This window comes from Schistocerca cancellata, chromosome 7 (assembly GCF_023864275.1).
Source record: "Schistocerca cancellata isolate TAMUIC-IGC-003103 chromosome 7, iqSchCanc2.1, whole genome shotgun sequence".
Classification (NCBI taxonomy): domain Eukaryota; kingdom Metazoa; phylum Arthropoda; class Insecta; order Orthoptera; family Acrididae; genus Schistocerca; species Schistocerca cancellata.
The window spans coordinates 441,449,585-441,460,054 of NC_064632.1; the positions used below are offsets into that span (position 1 = coordinate 441,449,585).

At 35.5% G+C, this 10,470-nt stretch overlaps 1 non-coding gene across 1 annotated transcript; it reads left to right on the forward strand.

Moving 5' to 3' along the window:
- The first annotated feature begins 9,910 nt into the window (after positions 1–9,910).
- On the forward strand, positions 9,911–10,017 carry LOC126093329 (U6 spliceosomal RNA). Its single transcript, XR_007521502.1, has one exon. It is a non-coding gene; the product is annotated as a U6 spliceosomal RNA (small nuclear RNA).
- Positions 10,018–10,470: the final 453 nt, after the last annotated feature.

Sequence of the window (10,470 nt, forward strand, 5' to 3'; positions counted from 1 at the left end):
CAACCCTCTTCATCTCCCAATACCTAGCGCAACCTACATGTTTCTGAATCTGCTTAGTGTATTCAGCTCTTGGCCTCCCTCTACGATTTTTACCCTCCACACTGCCCTCCAATACTAAATAGGTGATCCCTTGATGCCTCAGGACATGTCCTACCAACCGATCCCTTCTTCTAGTCAAGTTGTGCCACAAACTTTTCTTCTCCCCAATCCTATTCAATACTTCCTAATTAGTTATGTGATCTACCCATCTAATCTTCAGCATTATTCTGTAGCACCACATTTCGAAAGCTTCTACTCTCTTCTTGTCCAAGCAATTTATCGTCCACATTTCACTTCCATACATGGCTACACTATGTACAAATACTTTCAGAAATGACTTCCTGACACGCAAATCTATACTCGACGTTAACAAATTTCTCTTCTTCAGAAACGCTTTCTTTGCCATTGCCAGTCTACATATTATATTCTCTCTAATTTCGACCATCATCAGTTATTTTGCTCCCCAAATAGCAAAACTCCTTTACTACTTTAAGTGTCTCAATTCCTCATCTAATTCCCTCAGCATCACCCGACTTAATTTGACTACATTCCATTATCCTCGTTTTGCTTTTGTTGATGTTCATCTTATATCCTCCTTGCAAGACACTGTCCATTCCGTTCAACTGCTCTTCCAAGTCCTTTGCTGTCTCTGACAGAATTACAGTGTCATCGGCGAACCTAAAAATTTTTATTTCTTCTCCATGGAGTTTAATACCTACTCCGAATTTTTCTTTTGTTTCCTTCACTGCTTGCTCATTATACAGATTGAATAACATTAGGGATAGGCTACAGCCCTGTCTCACCCCCTTCCCAACCACTGCTTCTCTTTCAAGCCCCTCGAGTCTTATAACTGCCATCTGGTTTCTGTACAAATTGTAATAGCCTTTCGCTCCCTGTATTTTACCCCTGCCACCTTCAGAATTTGAAAGAGAGTATTCCAGTGAACATTCTCAAAAGCTTTCTCTAAGTCTACAAATGCTAGACACGTAGGTTTGCCCTTCCTTAATCTAGCTTCTAAGATAAGTCGTAGGGTGAGTATTGCCTCACCTGTTCCAACATTTCTACGGAATCCAAACTGATCTCCCCCGAGCTCGGCTTCTACTAGTTTTTCCATTCTGCTGTACAGAATTCGCGTTAGTATTTTGCAGCTGTCACTTATTAAACTGATAGTTCGGTAATTTTCACATCTGTCAACACCTGCTTTCTTTGGGATTGTAATTATTATATTCTTCTTGAGGTCTGAAGGTATTTCGTGTGTTTCATACATCTTGCTCACCAGGTGGTAGAGTTTTGTCAGGACTGGGTCCCCCAAGGCTGTCAGTAGTTCCAATGGAATATTGTCTACTCCCGGGGCCTTGTTTCGACTCAGATCTTTCAGTGCTCTGTCAAACACTTCACGCAGTATCGTTTCTCCCATTTCAACTTCATCTACATCCTCTTTCATTTCCATAATATTGTCCTCAAGTTCATCGCCCTTGTATAGACCCTCTATATACTCCTTCCACCTTTCTGCTTTCCCTTCTTTGCTTAGAACTGGGTTTCCATCTGAGCTCTTGATATTCATACAAGTGGTTCTCTTATCTCCAAAGGTCTCTTCAATCTTCCTGTAGGCAGCATCTATCTTAACCCTAGTGAGATAAGCCTCTACATCCTTACATTGGTCCTCTAGCCATCCCTGCTTAGCCATTTAGCACTTCCTGTCGATCTCATTTTTGAGACGTTTGTATTCCTTTTTGCCTGCTTCATTTATTGCATTTTTATATAATCTCCTTTCATCAATTAAATTCAATATTTCTTCTGTTACCCAAGGATTTCTACTAGCCCTTGTCTTTTTACCTACTTGATCCTCTGCTGCCTTCACTACTTCATCCCTCAGAGCTACCCATTCTTCTTCTACTGTAATTCTTTCCCACTTTCCTGTCAATTGTTCCTTTATATTCTCCCTGAAACTCTGTACAACCTCTGGTTCTTTCAGTTTATCCAGGTCCCATCTCCTTAAATTCTCACCTTTTTTCAGTTTCTTCAGTTTTAATCTACAGTTCATAACCAATAGATTGTGGTCAGAGTCCACGTCTGCCCCTGGAAATGTCTTACAATTTAAAACCTGGTTCCTAAATCTCTGTCTTACCATTAGATAATCTATCTGAAACCTGTCAGTATCTCCAGGCTTCTTCCATGTATACAGCCTTCTTTTATGATTGACATTATTTAAATAAATTTAATTGGATTTGACTACATGGCTAGGTTGATGATAATTCTGCTAAATAGGAGAAGACATTAAGTGAAGCATAAACAAATAATTTATTAGAGAATTATGGGAAAAAACGAAAATTAAAAGAAAAATATAAAGATGTTAAAAAAGAAATATAAGTGATAGATTTTGGAATTTATCAATCATAGAGAAGATCCTATTTCTGGATTAAAACCTGGAATTAGCAGGAACTAACAATTATCATAGTGAAAAAGATGGAAATCAATTATAAAGAATTTTAAAAGAGAATAATGAAATTACTTTTGGAATTGATGATTTATGACAAGCTCATTGAGTCAGAAAGTATTCTGAAAGTTGAAAGAAATTTCGAAAATAAATAAAGGATATAAATATTTGAAACTGTTATGGATGTTTCATCTAAATTTGCTTGGGCAATTCCATTTAAAGATAAAACAGTTATAAATATAGTAGATTCTTCTGAAAAATATTCAGATAAAGAAAACCATAAAATGGCTCCAAATGACTCTGAGCACCATGTGACTTAACTTCTGAGGTCATCAGTCGCCTAGAACTTAAAACTAATTAAACCTAACCAACCTAAGGACATCACACACATCCATACCCGAGGCAGGATTTGAACCTGTGAATGAAGCGGTCATTCAGCTCCAGACTGTAGTGCCTAGAACTGCATGGCCACTCCAGCCAGCCAGAAATCCAAAAAAATTGCAAACAGATAATGGAAATGAATTTTATAATACAGATTTTCGTGGATTAATGAAAGAATTTACATTAAGAAATAAAGTTTCTACTTTTAGTGAACTAAAAGCATTTGTTGTTGAACGATTTAATAGAGCAATAAGAGAAAAAATGTGGAAATAATTTGCTCTTAAAGTAAATCATATTTGGTTTAACTTTTCGAAATTAGTAAACAAATATAATAACACAAAACATTCAACTATAAAAATGGCCCCAAAGGACATAATAAAGAAACTGAAAAAGTCTTATTATAAACGGTTTACAAAATGAGTTTGTTAGAAACCGAACCTATACATAAACTTGGTGATAAACTAAGAATTATTAAAGTTAAAGGACTTTTAGAAAAAGGGTATACAGTAAATTGGTCAATACAAATTTTCAGTATTGTTGATTTTAATCATTCGAATTCAGACTCACATAAACTGGAAGAATGAAATGGCGAACCTATAACAGGGAACTTGTATGAACAAGGATTATTGAAAATGAATTTTTCAGATGCTTGCCTTGTTGAGAAAGTTTTAAATAACAAAGGTAATAAAGTTTACAATCAATGGTTAGGTTTCAATGATTCATTCAATTGCATAAAATTAAGGAAAAGTGATTTTTAGGTTGTCAGTAAAACAATTTATATCTAAATTCAGTACATTATTGAAAGTCTAAATATGTTCGATACTGAAAATAATTTTCATAATGATTATTTCTTCTTCAAAGGAGATAGAGTTTAATTTGATATCAAAATAGAGGACTGAATGTCAAACGTATTTGAGTATTTCAAATTTTAATTGCTAAAATCAAATAATGTTATTATTAAATTTAGTTTATTAGATCCATTTAAAAATTATTATGAATGTTACCTGGAATTTATTGATAAAAAAAGTACTTGTAAATATACATTTATGTTCTAAGACATGTTTGTTGATCTATTTATATCTGCAATCAATTGTATCAGGAATAAGTACCTAAAATATTTAAATTATTTCAATAAGAATAAATTTATTAATGTTCTTTCATTATTTTATATATTTAATTAATTTGGTATGTAATTAATTCTTAAAAATTTGAATGAGTTTTTTTTATAAGATATATTTGTTTTTGGATATTTTTTAATTGTGTTTGAATAACATAATTCAAATCATAATCATATAGTCATAAAATAATCATAAAAGGTCTTAATTTTTATTAATTAATTTAGGAACAACATGTGATAATAATGTATTTATTTTTCATTAGTGTTATCTGTTAATTGAACTGCATCACAAATTACTTCTGTGCAATATTCCTTCATTTAATTTTGAATTTATTTAAAATTTCCAAGTTATTTTTTTCTCTTTCATGTTTTGAAATGAATGGTAAAACATCATGTGCGCCCCATTGTTTAAATTGTTCTTCTGTTTTATCTTTAAAAATTAAACAATAAAGCCCAAATTCATTAATGAATATTGTTCTTTTCTCATTACAAGTAAGAAACCATCAAATCACCGAGTCTAAAAATTTTGGCATATTTTGTTTTATCATCTTCATGAATTGTTTTTTTAATTGCATCATTAGTATCTTTACATTCTAAAAGATTACCCACATATTTTGCTTTGAACCATTGGTTACTATTTTCAGCAATAATTATTAATTCATATTTATTATTATAAATGAGTTTATCATTTTTTAAATCCATATACAACTAAATTTACATAAAAATTTTAATGCTTTCTTTTAAGTTTCAGTAAATTTTTACCTTATTAATGGAAATCGAAAATAAAATAATTTGTCCACTGTGTAATGGAGAAAAAGAAATTCATTGCATTTATTTGTGAAAAAGTGGAAAGGAAACTAAAAAGTCTTCTAGATATATCTGTAACTGAGATCATTCAAAGGTGGCAATTAGCTTTAAAATATCAGAAAGATAAAAGAAATGTGCAACAGCTAAATGTTTTAGTGAAAGTGTGTTAGTAAATTTTGTTTATCTAGACATAAAAAATAACAACATGCAGAAAAAAAATAAAAACTGGAATGACATTTTCACTCTGCAGTGGAGTGTGTGCTGATATTTTTTTTTTTTACTCATTTTGTTCGGTTTTGTTCGTTGCTCCTGCTCGGGGCGGACGTCATAAGACATCAATTTACGTTCGTTGTTGATCGATTAGCTCAGTTTTTTATTACAAAGCGAGCTAACCCCTGACCAAACATGCCGAGCTACCATGCCGGCAACCAACTGGGCTACCCAAGCATGACTCATGACCCATCCTCCACAATACCCTTTCTTCCAGGAGTGCTAGTTGTGCAAGGTTCACAGAAGAGCTTCTGTGTAGTTTGGAAGGTAGGATATGAGGTACTGGCAGAATTGAACGAATTTTGTGCTGCACCTTTACCTCTTTTTATAATCAGTATTAGAATATTTTACATAATAACTGAATGAAATTGGTAAAAGGATGTAGAATGAGTCAAAGTTCCCAATAACAAAAGGTAAGCAAATTGTAGACCTTAATCTGTACGGTTATTAACATTAATCTACCCATCATTGTAGTGTTTAGTATTATTCATGCCCACACTAGCTAAATTTAACTAAGAAAATTAAAAAGAAAGTTGTTACTTTGAAAGAAGATGCTGCCTCCACAATTACAGTAAATACTTGCTGATTATCTCCTACTGGTAGCTTGATATTTACTTGTTTATCCTATTTTTGATGAACAAAATAGTTACTTCCATTTGGAAATTACTATCTGACATACTGATATATAACTTTAGATGAATAATCTTACCTGCCACTTAACCACAGAAATTTTTAATCCTTTTATCTAGATCTTCAGATAATTTCTAGAAAGAGTGGCTAATTAAGTGATTTTTTCGTTTAAATTGGTAGGTATTCACTGTGCATAACTCCACCATGAACACAGGGGAAATCACCAAAGTGTACATGAAGATTACTTTTTTTATCTTGTCCTGTGACTGTGTGCATCACAGTTCACCTGAAGCTTGTTTCTTTTCCTGCAAGAAAACCCATTAAGGAGTATGTGAACAGTTCCAAGGGTCCTAATAGGCATTATGCACAGTTTATGGTTATCTGCTTTACACAGTGATCTTGCTGTTCAGTACTGGTGAAAAAAATGTTATTCCTTTTAAGTACCTTGCCTCAAACGATAATTCATTATTAGATAAACAGCCTCTGTTTAATAGGATCATTATCAATTTCATAGAAATGTGTTATATTCTTTAATATCTGCAATAGGTTACTGACATGTGTTAAGCGACTATAGATTACTGTCTTTTGTGGTAAGTTGTTAGGGACAAATCGTTTCTGATGCTGAAACTTTACTCTTCCTGCCCTGACACCAAAACGTTCAACAGATTTCTCAAGACAGCAATGAACACAACAGAGAAATGAAAGAGCTGTTGGTAGTAATAGAAGCACTTAATTTATGAGTATAGTTGTTATAGAAAAACAGCGTTTGTGCAAAATGTATATACTCATACTGTGGAAATTTATTGCTGACTCACCTAACACAGATCTTTCAGAATCAACCATATTTAATCCAATTTTTGCTGCAGTATAAACACTGTATGAGGGGAAGAAGAAAAGTATAGTTGTGTCATCTTAAAAATTAAGACGATTACACAGTTTTAAGGCATAGAAATTTGTAAACATATTCTGAATTATACACGGAAACAAATATAACGCTTTGATTTCTCATTTGTCAACAATAGAGTTTAAGAAAAATACAGAGAAAGTTTACAGAACAGCTCTCAAATTCATTTTTTAATTTCACACAAACAAATACAAAAACTACAGTTCAGCTGTAGATGACTTGACATCTGCAGCTGTAGGTGCCACGACATATTCTATTTTCAAAAGAATGACAAGATTACTGGTTTTTAAACAATGAACTATTGTGTTGGAACTTCTAATCAGAGCATGGGGTAGCGTCTCGTTGTCGAGTCTCACTTCATGATGTACCCTTATTTTACAGTACTCAATGAGTACGACTTTTTTCAGTTGATGAATGTGATTGTAAAGGGTAGAACTGTTTGAAACATGTTTATTCAACTGAAGGAAAGATCGTTCCTTATGTCTTGCAAAGCTGAGATATCTAATTAAAATGGACATCTTTCTAGTACTTTCTGGCCCATTTTGCACAGATAAACACGTTAATTGCATGCAATAGACAAGCCACTTCAGTTGTTTCTGTTAAAGATACCAGTACCAGAAACATTAGAACACTGAGAAATTTTCCAAAAGTGGCCCTCCAGCGTTTTATTCATTTTCACTGCCAAACAAAAAGTGTAATAAATTGGGTAAGGTATGTCATCATGGACATTATTAAGGCAAAGCAATTTCGACTATAACATGATATATGGAGGTGAGCTCACTAGGAACACCACTTATATTTCGTGCCCAATATTGGATGCCATCCAATGACTGTCTAGCAGGTGAATTTAATTAGGTTTTTGTAGGCTTAATCCTTTATACATCTGAAGTTATATTCGTTTCGTCTCATAGAAGTGTATAATAACACCCTCGTGTATATCGCGTAAAGCATAATTTCTCTTCCGGAAAGTTCTTTGTGCATTTTTGTAGGCTTGGTTTTGTTAGCTTCGTCCATCTCACTACGTGTTCGGTGTATGCTGGTAACCATTGGATACATTTATTCCAAGTTTCTTTGACTGCCGGAGACAGAGAAGCATCTTTTAATAGGGAGACATTTGTCTGCCACACTTCCCTTCCTATAAAATATTTTGTGAGCCGAGTTTCAGAGATGTAAGATAGACGCTGTAGTCAGAGAAACTAATTGGCCATATTTCACAACTAGTAACTTGCCATTGGAACATAGAACCTGTTGAGTCTGCTTGCGGATTCATGGCTGGCATACATTAAAACCGGGTCGGTTGTGATGGAGGTGTATCCACGAATCTTTTAGTTGAAGGCATTCGCCAAATATTAGTAACTCATTGCAAAAATTAAACTGGGAGTTTGGTCCAATTTATTCAAAACATTTAAAATCTCCCCCTGTTATTATGATAGTGTAAGGTCATAAAATAACTCACTATTTCGTCTCGGAAAAATGTGTTTCTATATCTTCATTTAATACTTCCCGTGGGTGTATGAAAGTTCATTCAGAAAAAATTTCCTGGAAAATTCTCTGTCTGAAGGTAAAATTACTTGTGCGTGGGTTGTATGCCTTATTGGAATAAAATAGCTGCACGCTTTCAATTCTTATATTTAAAACCGCATCGTACCTAATGCTATCGGTGATTTTCTGGTCACCACTTCCTGGATAAAGATTATATTCAAATCCGCAGCATATAGGTAATTTTTTAATGCTTTAATTTTAACACACTACTTGATTCTATTAACATTTACAGTCAAAATTTTATATTTCTGCATAATGCCAAAACAGCTAGTTAGTGTAATTGTTTAGTCTCCTATGTCCTCAGACCAGTTTAGGGTAGAGTCAGTCGTAATTTTCTCATAATTATGCTGCTCGTTGTTTCGATCTCATCGTCCGTATTAAATTTATTTATTGTCTAAGTCTTGTAACTCTTCGGGGCGCTTGGTATCGTGCATGCCGGTTTGGTGTATCAGATGTGTGGTGTGTTGTTTGGCTTCCTCATCGGTAATGTTTGTGGTCTCATATATTGGTGTGGGACCTTTCGATGTTGCCAGGGCGCTCGGTACACGACTTTGTTACTAACTGTATGTGAGATTCGTGAGGAGTATCAGTAAGCAGTCTGACAGATTTGTTTTGTTTATTTTCGGATTCCTCCGGAACATCTTTGGTAAATACAACCTGGAGGGCGAGGTGCACTTTTTCCAGTTACCACTCTGACGCATGTATTAAAGTGCCCAATGGGCGTAGAGAAATTTCAGTTACTGGGTCGGCCAGAAGCGTCTCAACACTCGTTGTTAAGATACTCGCTTGTCCCGGGACTACCGGTAAAAGTACTCTCTGTTGTTCCGGTGTTCCCGGACTCCTCAATACGCTTGCATGCGTTGCACTGTTACACAACTTTCCACGTTCCATGTCTGAATGTGCGCGGATGTTTCTACACAGGTTGTTAATTTTTGGATATGCTGATCTTAAAGTGACGATGGATCTGCAACTGTCACAGGTGCGCGGTTGTCCGTCATATATCACTAAGGCTTTGAATCCCTGAATGAATACAATGAGGGGGTATTTTAACACCCTTTACCACGTTGTATTCTTGAAATACTTGTTTCCGATCAATTTTTAAGACGTTATTTGTAGAACGATTCCGTAACAGGCAAGTGTCCTCCGAAATTGATCCAGCGTCACTTCAAATGAAACTATGAAAATTCCTACTGTCTTAATCCAAGACCTGCTTATGTGATAGACACTTTGTTGACCTCTCCGTTTGTATGCATAAAGTCCGCAGTTCCTTGGGTACTATTCATAATTCTAACACAAGTTTCGTCATCGTCTATTTTAACAAACATGGCGTTTGATACAAAATCGTACTGTAAACCTAGCATTTCAGCGTCACACAAACAAACACTGTCGCGAAATCATCTAATTCGCATACTTTCTGTCGTTCAAAACCGTATGGGAATGCTAACTTCAAGTGGCATTTGCGAATATGGGGTTGCATGGTGACAATAGGTGCCAACACGTCTTGCTGCCGCCTAGCGGCAGCTGCGTTAAACTGCTGCTGCTCTGTTTAGATGCTGCGAGAGCAAGCGACTCTACGATCTAAGTTTTACACCCAATACTGCCAAATAATACAGTTGACAGAGCTGCCACTTACTAAGAACGACACCTCGCAGTAATTAATTGACATATTAGCAGTCGGCAGGCCTTGTGTTCCTCGCCAGAGCTGCGTAAAGCTTCGTCCAAGCCGAACCATGTTTGACGCGACGCCATAACTATATATACAATTTCAGAGGGCTCCTCGAATGTACTCGCTTCGACAGTACATATACTAAAATTGGAACGATACAGAGAAGATTAGCATGGCCCCTGCGCAAGGATGACACACAAAATCGTGAAGCGTTCCACATTTTTTTCGCAATCTCACTCTCTCATGTCTCACATCAGCTGCTAATACCCTCAGCCACCTACACAAGTTTCGCTTCATATCTGCACCCACTTGTCACAAACTATGCTCTCCATTTACGCAGTTCTCCTCCACTCTCTTTCATTCACAACAGAACATGACAAAACTGGCAATAAACCTATCCCTTACATTACCAATGCACATCTAAAATGTCACTCTAATAACAAGTCAGCAAGCAGACCAAAACCAGTCAAAATAAAGGTTCCGCCATGCCGTAAACTCGACCGGCGAGCGGGCTGCGGAGATCAACACTGAAGTCGACGCTTAGTATAATCCTAACTCTGTCGTAACGTAAGATGCGCGTAGCTTACAAATTAGACACAGTGAAAAAAATTCAGTTCTCTGTTAACAGGCTTCTGACGTGTAAACCATGATAGTCTCACGCCAGCGGCATCTAAAGA